At 37.1% G+C, this 14016-nt stretch overlaps 1 protein-coding gene across 1 annotated transcript in view; it reads right to left on the bottom strand.

The window, feature by feature from the left end:
* The window catches only part of XYLT1 (xylosyltransferase 1), a 448706-nt gene that overhangs the window by 103664 nt on the left and 331026 nt on the right, over positions 1–14016 (bottom strand). The gene's annotated exons all lie outside the window — the stretch shown is intronic.

Below are 14016 nucleotides of genomic sequence, written 5' to 3'. Positions count from 1 at the left end.
TATCTCCTTTTTAATAAGGCATCCAGCCACACACTCATAACTGCTAACTTGGAGGAAGTTAGCAGTGCAAAGTTACCTACAGCATTGCTCTCTTTCTAACACTTGATGATATATTCCGACCAAGCATCCACTCAGCGGCCTAATTTACGATCTCAACACCTTCCCCCCGGTTTACCATCTAGCCGGGTAACAGTGCCTCTGCAATATTCTTAGGATGGAGGAGTTCTATACACACCTAACTTTTTTGACGGAAGAGCTGAGCTGTAAAGCGGAAAGACAGTTCCACGACCTACGGTCTACCATCACAGACCTGCGTAACCAAGATGGCATCACCCACCTTACCAGCTACAACACCCACGCTGTAGACCCGGGAGAAGACTTGCTACTTGTTCAACATCCTCATGAGCGGACACAAGAAAGGCAGTCTAGAGGGGCTTCAATAAGCATCTTAAACAAGGCAGCAAGTAGCGACTCGACACAGCTTCATGCAAATGATTCACTACACCTCACTGCCATCACATCAGGGTCAGAAGGATCTCTCCCGACCACTATATGGCAGCATCTTCAGCTCTCTCGCCCTCCCAGCCTATGCTCCCAAATCACTCTAATACCTGATATTTTACCTTTAATCAAGGCTCTGGGAGGTGCGGCCGACTCCCGCGGGCAAACATCAGAAAATTTCTACGTTCCATATAAGGAGCATGCCGCATGGGAGAGAGGAAATTGGGCAGCAGACTTGTCTCTTACCCACGAACGGAGCGTCCTGCATGGCTCCCTTTCACAGAAGTCCCACCTAATCACAGGGGTTCATCCAAAGGCCTACCATAATTTACAGACAGGCTGTAGAATAGGAGTAGGCTAGAAAACATCTTTGCACAATCTCAAAGACTTTTCTTTTGGCTCCCATGGACTTAAGTATATATACATGTTTGAGACTGCTCTCAATGTTTTCAATGTTTTCCACTGTATCTTTTTTGCTTGAAAGCATATTTAAATGATCATGACGTTGTCAGACTAAGTGCTCATAGATATGCAATCCATATTGAATGCTATTAACTGCCTCTAGCATCTGTTTATGTCACTGTTTTACCAATGTTTTTATTATGGGTCACCTCATTCCTAGTTACGTTTGCTAATTTACCCTAGAATATGCAGACACATGGTCCATATACTCCTTTACCAGGTATACCCGTGTACAGAATCACCCTCAGGTCTCAAATGAACATGGGTTTGTGCACTAATATTTGAGTTTTCTTCTATTTGCTATGTGCATGAAGCAAAATATTTACATGCTCCTTACCTCTATTTACCCATACTAGCGTGTGCAGTACTCATATCCTGTTACTTCTGGGGGTTCTAGGCTACATGTTTTATAAGCCCAATCTTGCCTTTCAGTATCCTATACCCATGTTGGGCCCATCCTAGTAGTTTCAGTAACAAGTTATCATCACCCCATCCCATTCTATCATACACAGTCAACCCCAATAGAAACCCATTTCATCTCTACTACCTGGTGAACTTAATCCTACACATCACATTCTTATGACCCCATTTACATCCTAGTTTGTCCATATAAAGCCACATACACCTGCAGCCTCCCTCCCCCCACAATTATAGTTTATTTGCCTCCCTTCCATTTCCACTCTCTATGCTCCCTCCCAGATAGCATATACTCTACATTAGTATTAGCCATCACTCCTCCATCCTCATTCACCACTCATTGCAATCAGGCTGTATTTGCTCTCAATATGAGCGGCTCTTGCCCGCTGTTTACTTATTTATTTTCCTAATAAAAATAGTACCCATATGTTTATCTTCTATTTTCAACAACTTCCTCCTTAAGTCCCTAGAATTTTCATAATCGGCATTCTTCCCATATACAAGCTGTTCCTCCCTACCCTCCATATAAAAGTCAGCCCTTCTCTCCACTGTGTTTTTTTTTACGTCTCATATAAGCCCTTCAATCACTGGCACCCTACTCACTAGAGCTCATTTGCTATAATTCCCCTACTACGTCTCATATAAGCCCTTTAATCACTGGCACCCCATTCACTAGAGCTCATTTGCTATTATTCCTCTACTACGTCTCATATAAGCCCTTCAATCACTGGCACCCCACTCACTAGAGCTTATTTGCTATAATTCCCCTACTACGTCTCATATAAGCCCTTCAATCACTGGCACCCCACTCACTAGAGCTCATTTGCTATAATTCCCCTACTACATCTCATATAAGCCCTTTAATCACTGACACCCCACTCACTAGAGCTTATTTGCTATAATTCCCCTACTACGTCTCATATAAGCCCTTCAATCACTGGCACCCCACTCACTAGAGCTTATTTGCTATAATTCCCCTACTACATCTCATATAAGCCCTTTAATCACTGACACCCCACTCACTAGAGCTTATTTGCTATAATTCCCCTACTACGTCTCATATAAGCCCTTCAATCACTGGCACCCCACTCACTAGAGCTCATTTGCTATTATTCCTCTACTACGTCTCATATAAGCCCTTCAATCACTGGCACCCCACTCACTAGAGCTCATTTGCTATAATTCCTCTACTACATCTCATATAAGCCCTTCAATCACTGACACCCCATTCACTAGAGCTCATTTGCTATAATTCCCCTACTACGTCTCATATAAGCCCTTCAATCACTGGCACCCCACTCACTAGAGCTCATTTGCTACAATTTCCCTACTACATCTCATATAAGCCCTTCAATCACTGACACCCCACTTACTAGAGCTCATTTGCTATAATTCCCCTACTACATCTCATATAAGCCCTTTAATCACTGACACCCCACTCACTAGAGCTCATTTGCTATAATTCCCCTACTACGTCTCATATAAGCCCTTCAATCACTGACACCCCACTCACTAGAGCTCATTTGCTATAATTCCCCTACTACGCCTCATATAAGCCCTTCAATCACTGACACCCCACTCACTAGAGCTCATTTGCTGTAATTCCTCTACTACGCCTCATATAAGCCCTTCAATCACTGACACCCCACTCACTAGAGCTCATTTGCTGTAATTCCCCTACTACGTCTCATATAAGCCCTTCAATCACTGGCACCCCACTCACTAGAGCTCATTTGCTATAATTCCTCTACTACATCTCATATAAGCCCTTCAATCACTGACACCCCATTCACTAGAGCTCATTTGCTATAATTCCCCTACTACGTCTCATATAAGCCCTTCAATCACTGGCACCCCACTCACTAGAGCTCATTTGCTACAATTTCCCTACTACATCTCATATAAGCCCTTCAATCACTGACACCCCACTCACTAGAGCTCATTTGCTATAATTCCCCTACTACATCTCATATAAGCCCTTTAATCACTGACACCCCACTCACTAGAGCTCATTTGCTATAATTCCCCTACTACGTCTCATATAAGCCCTTCAATCACTGACACCCCACTCACTAGAGCTCATTTGCTATAATTCCCCTACTACATCTCATATAAGCCCTTTAATCACTGACACCCCACTCACTAGAGCTCATTTGCTATTATTCCTCTACTACGCCTCATATAAGCCCTTCAATCACTGACACCCCACTCACTAGAGCTCATTTGCTGTAATTCCCCTACTACGTCTCATATAAGCCCTTCAATCACTGGCACCACACTCATTAGAGCTCATTTGCTATAATTCCCTTACTACGTCTCATATAAGCCCTTCAATCACTGACACCCCACTCAATAGAGCTCATTTGCTATTATTCCTCTACTACGCCTCATATAAGCCCTTCAATCACTGACACCCCATTCACTAGAGCTCATTTGCTATTATTCCTCTACTACCCCACCCCATTCTATCATACGCAGTCAACCCCAATAGAAACCCATTTCATCTCTACTACCTGGTGAACTTAATCCTACACATCACATTCTTATGACCCCATTTACATCCTAGTTTGTCCATATAAAGCCACATACACCTGCAGCCTCCCTCCCCCCACAATTATAGTTTATTTGCCTCCATTCCATTTCCACTCTCTATGCTCCCTCCCAGATAGCATATACTCTACATTAGTATTAGCCATCACTCCTCCATCCTCATTCACCACTCATTGCAATCAGGCTGCATTTGCTCTCAATATGAGCGGCTCTTGCCCGCTGTTTACTTATTTATTTTCCTAATAAAAATAGTACCCATATGTTTATCTTCTATTTTCAACAACTTCCTCCTTAAGTCCCTAGAATTTTCATAATCGGCATTCTTCCCATATACAAGCTGTTCCTCCCTACCCTCCATATAAAAGTCAGCCCTACTCTCCACTGTGTTTTTTTTATGTCTCATATAAGCCCTTCAATCACTGGCACCCTACTCACTAGAGCTCATTTGCTATAATTCCCCTACTACGTCTCATATAAGCCCTTTAATCACTGGAACCCCATTCACTAGAGCTCATTTGCTATTATTCCTCTACTACGTCTCATATAAGCCCTCAATCACTGACACCCCACTCACTAGAGCTCATTTGCTATAATTCCCCTACTACATCTCATATAAGCCCTTTAATCACTGACACCCCACTCACTAGAGCTCATTTGCTATAATTCCCCTACTACGTCTCATATAAGCCCTTCAATCACTGACACCCCACTCACTAGAGCTCATTTGCTATAATTCCCCTACTACATCTCATATAAGCCCTTTAATCACTGACACCCCACTCACTAGAGCTCATTTGCTATTATTCCTCTACTACGCCTCATATAAGCCCTTCAATCACTGACACCCCACTCACTAGAGCTCATTTGCTGTAATTCCCCTACTACATCTCATATAAGCCCTTTAATCACTGACACCCCACTCACTAGAGCTCATTTGCTATAATTCCCCTACTACGTCTCATATAAGCCCTTCAATCACTGACACCCCACTCACTAGAGCTCATTTGCTATAATTCCCCTACTACATCTCATATAAGCCCTTTAATCACTGACACCCCACTCACTAGAGCTCATTTGCTATTATTCCTCTACTACGCCTCATATAAGCCCTTCAATCACTGACACCCCACTCACTAGAGCTCATTTGCTGTAATTCCCCTACTACGTCTCATATAAGCCCTTCAATCACTGGCACCCCACTCACTAGAGCTCATTTGCTATAATTCCTCTACTACATCTCATATAAGCCCTTCAATCACTGACACCCCATTCACTAGAGCTCATTTGCTATAATTCCCCTACTACGTCTCATATAAGCCCTTCAATCACTGGCACCCCACTCACTAGAGCTCATTTGCTACAATTTCCCTACTACATCTCATATAAGCCCTTCAATCACTGACACCCCACTCACTAGAGCTCATTTGCTATAATTCCCCTACTACATCTCATATAAGCCCTTTAATCACTGACACCCCACTCACTAGAACTCATTTGCTATAATTCCCCTACTACGTCTCATATAAGCCCTTCAATCACTGACACCCCACTCACTAGAGCTCATTTGCTATAATTCCCCTACTACATCTCATATAAGCCCTTTAATCACTGACACCCCACTCACTAGAGCTCATTTGCTATTATTCCTCTACTACGCCTCATATAAGCCCTTCAATCACTGACACCCCACTCACTAGAGCTCATTTGCTGTAATTCCCCTACTACGTCTCATATAAGCCCTTCAATCACTGGCACCACACTCATTAGAGCTCATTTGCTATAATTCCCTTACTACGTCTCATATAAGCCCTTCAATCACTGACACCCCACTCAATAGAGCTCATTTGCTATTATTCCTCTACTACGCCTCATATAAGCCCTTCAATCACTGACACCCCATTCACTAGAGCTCATTTGCTATTATTCCTCTACTACCCCACCCCATTCTATGATACGCAGTCAACCCCAATTGAAACCCATTTCATCTCTACTACCTGGTGAACTTAATCCTACACATCACATTCTTATGACCCCATTTACATCCTAGTTTGTCCATATAAAGCCACATACACCTGCAGCCTCCCTCCCCCCACAATTATAGTTTATTTGCCTCCATTCCATTTCCACTCTCTATGCTCCCTCCCAGATAGCATATACTCTACATTAGTATTAGCCATCACTCCTCCATCCTCATTCACCACTCATTGCAATCAGGCTGTATTTGCTCTCAATATGAGCGGCTCTTGCCCGCTGTTTACTTATTTATTTTCCTAATAAAAATAGTACCCATATGTTTATCTTCTATTTTCAACAACTTCCTCCTTAAGTCCCTAGAATTTTCATAATCGGCATTCTTCCCATATACAAGCTGTTCCTCCCTACCCTCCATATAAAAGTCAGCCCTACTCTCCACTGTGTTTTTTTTTATGTCTCATATAAGCCCTTCAATCACTGGCACCCTACTCACTAGAACTCATTTGCTATAATTCCCCTACTATGTCTCATATAAGCCCTTTAATCACTGGCACCCCATTCACTAGAGCTCATTTGCTATTATTCCTCTACTACGTCTCATATAAGCCCTTCAATCACTGACACCCCACTCACTAGAGCTCATTTGCTATAATTCCCCTACTACGTCTCATATAAGCCCTTTAATCACTGGCACCCCATTCACTAGAGCTCATTTGCTATTATTCCTCTACTACGTCTCATATAAGCCCTTCAATCACTGGCACCCCACTCACTAGAGCTTATTTGCTATAATTTCCCTACTACGTCTCATATAAGCCCTTCAATCACTGGCACCCCACTCACTAGAGCTCATTTGCTATTATTCCTCTACTACGTCTCATATAAGCCCTTCAATCACTGGCACCCCACTCACTAGAGCTCATTTGCTATAATTCCTCTACTACATCTCATATAAGCCCTTCAATCACTGACACCCCATTCACTAGAGCTCATTTGCTATAATTCCCCTACTACGTCTCATATAAGCCCTTCAATCACTGGCACCCCACTCACTAGAGCTCATTTGCTACAATTTCCCTACTACATCTCATATAAGCCCTTCAATCACTGACACCCCACTCACTAGAGCTCATTTGCTATAATTCCCCTACTACGTCTCATATAAGCCCTTTAATCACTGGCACCCCATTCACTAGAGCTCATTTGCTATTATTCCTCTACTACGTCTCATATAAGCCCTTCAATCACTGGCACCCCACTCACTAGAGCTTATTTGCTATAATTTCCCTACTACGTCTCATATAAGCCCTTCAATCACTGGCACCCCACTCACTAGAGCTCATTTGCTATTATTCCTCTACTACGTCTCATATAAGCCCTTCAATCACTGGCACCCCACTCACTAGAGCTCATTTGCTATTATTCCTCTACTACGCCTCAGGTAAGCCTTTCAACTACTGGCTCCCCACTCACAAGAGCTCACTTGCTAAAGTTCCCCTACTACGATATAGACCCAATAATCTAAAGTATCAAATTATCATTTACCAAATAACTAACCCTAATAACTCTCATTCCTCCATAATAGACACGGGGCACAATCCTTTTCATAAACTATGGGATTTATTACTTTTTTCCTTGCTTCTCATACAATTGGAGTTGGTTGGGAGTTAACTATCAATACTTCTCTAGGTAGTTTACTTACTTGTTTTACTATTGCCTCTCTTAGTTCTTAACCTATTGTTATTAGGTTCCTGAGAGCGGCCGTATGTACCAATTCAGATTCCCCCCCTTTCCAATCAACCTTTTCTTGGGTACGCATGTGACCCTGTTTAGTTTGGGGGATTACGCAATCATATTTAAAATGAGATTTCTAACTAATGTGTTGGTTTACACCCCACATATAAGAATCTTATGACTGTTATATAATTGTACCCAGATCAAACATACGCATTTGCTTGCTAAATCATCTAGAAGGTAATATTTCCTTCTATCAGTTTTTTTTCTACTTTTTCCTTCTGCAAACGGACATACACTGTTGTACTATTGTTCATGCTAACAAATCTCAATAAAAAATGTATTTACAAAAAAAAAATACATAAATAGTGTTACTGGCAGACTCACTGAGCTTGTATTACAAATTATTAGTTAAATGTTGCACTCATACACAATACAAAATTCTGCTTTTGCATTATTGCTTGCGATTGCGTATACAAATACACAATTAAATGCTATAGAAATAGATGAATGGAGGTGAATTACAGCTTAAAGGGATACTAAACCCAAATGTATTCTTTCATGATTCAAATAGAGCAGCAATTTTAAGCAAATTTCTAATTTACTCCTATTATCAAATTTTTGGAGCCGGCCCATTTTAGATTCAGTCAGCACCCTGGATAGCGCTTGCTCATTGGTGGCTACATTTAGCCCCCAATCAGCAAGCACTACCCAGGTGCTGAACAAATAATGGGCCGGCTCCTAAGCTTTGCATCCCTACTCTTCAAATAAAGATAGCAAGAGAATGAAGAAAAATGATAATAGGAGTAAATTAGAAAGTTGCTTAAAATTGCTGCTCTATCTGAATCATTAAAGGAAACATTTGGGTTTAGTGTCCCTTTAACCTCTACAAAGGTGCAAAACTGTTACAATATAATTTATTTATTTGTCTGCAATTATATTTTTATGGTAAGGAGATTTTAATTTATTTATTTAGGGCCAGATAACGAAAACAAATGCACATCTCCAATACATATATGAAACAGGGTTACTAAAGAAAAAAAGGTTTCGGAGAAGAGTTAAATAGATAACATATAGGATAAGGGGTGGTAATGTGTGAATTTGTACATGTGTAGGTGTATGCGAATATATGTATGTATGCGTTTGTATGTATATGTTAAATCTAATATGTAAAACATACATTAAATATGATATGTAAAATATACATTAAATATGATATGTAAAATATACATTAAATATGATACGTAAAACATACATTAAATATGATATGTAAAATATACATTAAATATGATACGTAAAACATACATTAAATATGATATGTAAAATATACATTAAATATGATATGTAAAATATACATTAAATATGATATGAAAAACATACATTAAATATGATATGTAAAATATACATTAAATATGATATGTAAAACATACATTTAATATGATACATAAAGCATAGATTAAATATGATATGTAAAACATACAATAAATATGTTATGTAAAATATACATTAAATAAGATATGTAAAACATACATTAAATATGATATGTAAAACATACATTAAATCTAATATGTAAAACATACATTAAATATGATATGTAAAATATACATTAAATATGATACGTAAAACATACATTTAATATGATACATAAAGCATAGATTAAATATGATATGTAAAACATACAATAAATATATGTAAAATATACATTAAATAAGATTTGATTAAATATACATTAAATATGATATGTAAAATATACATTAAATATGATACGTAAAACATACATTTAATATGATACATAAAGCATAGATTAAATATGATATGTAAAACATACAATAAATATATGTAAAATATACATTAAATAAGATTTGATTAAATATACATTAAATATGATATGTAAAATATACATTAAATATGATACGTAAAACATACATTAAATATGATATATAAAATATACATTAAATATGATATGTAAAACATACATTGAATCTAATATGTAAAACATACATTAAATATGATATGTAAAACATACATTAAATCTAATATGTAAAACATACATTAAATATGATATGTAAAACATACATTAAATCTAATATGTAAAACATACATTAAATATGATATATAAAATATACATTAAATATGATATGTAAAACATACATTAAATATGATATGTAAAATATACATTAAATATGATATGTAAAATATACATTAAATCTAATATGTAAAACATACATTGAATATGATATGTAAAATATACATTAAATATGATACATAAAACATACATTAAATATGATACATAAAACATATTAAATATGATACGTAAAACATACATTAAATATTGATACGTAAAACATAGATAAAATATATGTAAAAATATACATTAAATATGATATGTAAAACATACATTAAATATGATACATAAAACATACATTAAATATGATATGTAAAACATAAATTAAATATGATATGCAAAATATACATTAAATATGATACGTAAAACATACATTAAATATGATATGCAAAACATACATTAAATATGATATGTAAAATATACATTAAATATGATATGTAAAACATACATTAAATATGATACATAAAACATACATTAAATAGGATACGCAAAACATACATTAAATATGATACGTAAAACATACATTAAATATTATATGTAAAACATACATTAAATATATGTAAAATATACATTAAATATACCTAAAATATACATTAAATACGATACCTAAAATATACATTAAATATGATATGTAAAATATACATTAAATATGATATGTAAAATATACATTAAATATGATAATTAAAATATACATTAAATATGATATGTAAAATATACATTAAATATGATATGTAAAACATACATTAAATAAGATTTGATTAAATATACATTAAATATGATATGTAAAACATACATTTAATATTTGTGCTCTATCTGCTTAGTGTTTAAGAGTTATCCAATGTGAATGTTAGACCGCACCCTCATAGTAATCTATTTTCTGAGAGAAAGAATGCATTAGCTTACCCAACATAAATATTGTAGCAGCATTATACTACACCAAGCACAGATTATATTAACCATTGACTTTTAATTCCAACTCAAAAATACAAATGAAAAAGTTAAAACTTGCAAAACTCAGTAATACAAATCTCTGGTAATTATACTTATCTGCTCTCTTTTGAATGGGATGCGTGTGTTTGTGCCTGTATGTGTGTCTGTGTTTGTGTGTTTATATATGTATGTGTCTGTGTGCTTGTTTGTGCCTTTATGTGTGTGTGTTTGTGTTTTTTTATATGTATGTGAGTGTGTGTGTGCTTGTGTGTGTCTTTATGTGTGTCCGTTTGTGTCTGTGTGTGTATATATGTGTGTCTGTATGTATGTGTGTTTGTATGTATATGTGTGTGTGTCTGTATGTGTGTGTATGTGTGTTTGACTGTATGTGTGTATGTGTATATGTGTGTGTGTGTGTGTCTGTATGTGTGTGTGTTTGTCTGTGTCTGTGTGTGAGTGTATGTATGTGTATATACCTGTATGTGTCTGTATGTGTGTGCGTTTGTATGTATATGTGTGTGTGTAGATGTATGTGTGTGTTTGTCTCTGTGTGTTTGTGTGTATGTATGTGTGTGTGTGTATCTCTGTGTGTCTTTATTTGTGTAAGTGTGTGTCTCATACACATTTTTGCATGTTTAAAAAGCATTTTGTATAAATGTGAAGTATTTATTGGAACATATAAGTAGGGTTGCACTGATACCGATACTAGTATTGGTATCAGTGCCGATACCAAGTATTTGCATGAGTACTTGTACTCATGCAAATGCACCGATACTTAAACCGATACCTCCAATTCCTACCCATTCACATTTTGTGGCGTTTTTCAAACTGCATGTGCCCATTTTATTTTAAGCTGGAGTGGAAAAGTTGTTCACTTCTGTTCTGCCAATACAAATTGCTGTTATTTGCATTATTCTATGTCAGAGCAGTGCTCCAAAACCTGTTACTTTACAGCTGGAAGCCTACCTGGGAGAGATCACTGTGCCTCATTCAGACAAACCCCCGAAGTACTGGGCAGTTAATAAACTGAGATTTAATGGCCAAAAAATATCTTTCTGACCTGTGCAGTATTGTGTAAAGTGAGAGACTGTTCAGCTTAGCGTCAAACCTCCTTACTGATAGCAGAAACAGACTTATAGCTAAACATGCATAGAGGCTTCTGTTCCTTAATAACTTGCCCCTAACGTTTGAAAAATTATTCTAATTGCTAGATTGCCTATTATACTGCTAGTTCTCATCTTGCACAATTATGCTCAAAACATACTGTACTCTGAGGAACATCCTTAGCCAGGGCTGGACTGGGAATAAAAAGCAGCCCTGGAAAAATATGAAGACCAGCCCTATTTTCTGTTGGGTCAGTAGAATGCAAATGCACCATTTTTCTCAAAGGGGATTACTGGGATACTCCTTCCCCAATATTATTTTCAGAATTAAATTATATTACTTTGTATAAAGTACAAATATCAGACTGATAAGTTATATAGGCACCCTACAACCCAATTGCATCCAGTAATCACCCCTTTAAATTGTAGCTTTCCAGCCCCAGGGGTTACCCCAAAAGATTGGTTAATAAGACCTTTTCGGAAGTCTCAGTGATGGACAGGAAAAGTGTCCATGGACGGCAAAGAGACAGTAAATCAATGAATCCCCCTTCTACTAAAATTAAACCCACTTTAGTGACGGCCTTTTCTAATCAGTTTGATAAAGTCTGTAAGGTGATAGAGAAGAATTTGCCTATCCTTCGTGGGGATACAATACTACGTGAAATTATGGATGATGGCTGTAATTTCATCTATAAACGTAACTTGACGCTGGGAAACATTCTGTCTCCTAGTATGCTGCCCCAACAAGATAGTGGTAGTTCATGGCTGAAGGTCAAAGGAACTTACAAGTGTGGCAAAAAGGCATGCAAGTCATGTGACCACATGTTTGTTTCCAAAACCTTCACCTCAGCACGAACATCAGAAGTTTTTGACACTAGGGGTTGCATTAAATGTGGCAGCAAATATGTCATATATTTAATTGAGTGCACCCAGTGTAACAAACAATATGTGGGCAGAACCACTAGGCCCGTGGGCAAACGAATCAGGGAACACCTTTCCTATATTTCACAGGAGAGGGCTGTTTCAGCTTTGTCCAGACATTTCTTGGAAGTTCATTTGGGAGATGTTGGAACCCTCAGGTTGCAGGCTATTGAGCCAGTGTTTAGACCACCAAGGGGGGGTGATAAATTCCACATCCTCTCCAGACAGGAGATTTATTGGATACACAGGCTCGGTAGCCTGGTACCTGGGGGTTTTAACTCCGAATTTGACATCATAAATTACTGGCATAGATAGTGCTTACTTTATGTCTTTACTAGATTAATATGAGGGTTCATGGATCCTTACATGCCCATATTTGAATGAGAACATAAATATGGATAACTAGCAGCTCTCCTGAGGTAATCTGAGCTTGAGGTAACGGTTCTCTAACTATTGGTTAATACAGGGTGATGGTATAGTTTATATTCATGATACCATCTATATTTCCCTCAAGTTCCCTATATTAATATTAATAATAAGATTAACACTCATGATAAGATTATCATCATTTTTCCTTTTGTTCTCAGTAGGTCCTTTATCCATCTATTATGGTTTTTTACCTTAACTTATATGTAGATTTAAACTTATAAACTCATATGTGTTAAATTGGTGGTTTTGCATTACAAACTATAACTATTTATCTTAACAGCTTATCTACAATATTGTAAAAGGTATTAGTCCTTGGTATGGTTTTTCGCCTAACTTATATGTAGATTTAAACATATATGCACATATGTGTCAAATGGTGTTTCTGCATTACAAATTATAACTATTTATCTTAACTGTTATATCTACAATATTGTTAAAGTTTGTAGTCCTTATTTCTAATACCCACTGATAGCTTTTGTATATATATATATATGATTCTGCATCCCTCTTCTCAACAGCTTTGAGTAATGTGTTTGTTTTTAATCATGTTTCTATACCCCTCCCTTTTGGGGAGTGGTTAACAGGTATATCAGGTGCTCTCTCTGAACACCTGTTATGTGTCTATGACTACGGCCACGCTGAGCCGAAACCGGTCAGACTTCACCTATTGTTCTCTTAGCTGAGATCATTTTTTGTGCATGTTTTATCCCATGGAGTATCCATAATAAAGATTTATTTTTACTATTTTTACCTTTGGATTCTGAGTGGCTCTATCTTTTACCGTGGACGAGTATTGGATTATCTCTTTTTTACAGTTCATAATTATAAAGAAGCTATCTTAAGTCATTAGTCTGTATTGTGCTTGGTAAA

Source organism: Bombina bombina, chromosome 11 (genome assembly GCF_027579735.1).
Source record: "Bombina bombina isolate aBomBom1 chromosome 11, aBomBom1.pri, whole genome shotgun sequence".
Classification (NCBI taxonomy): Eukaryota; Metazoa; Chordata; class Amphibia; order Anura; family Bombinatoridae; genus Bombina; species Bombina bombina.
This window is presented reverse-complemented; position numbering and strand designations above follow the sequence as displayed.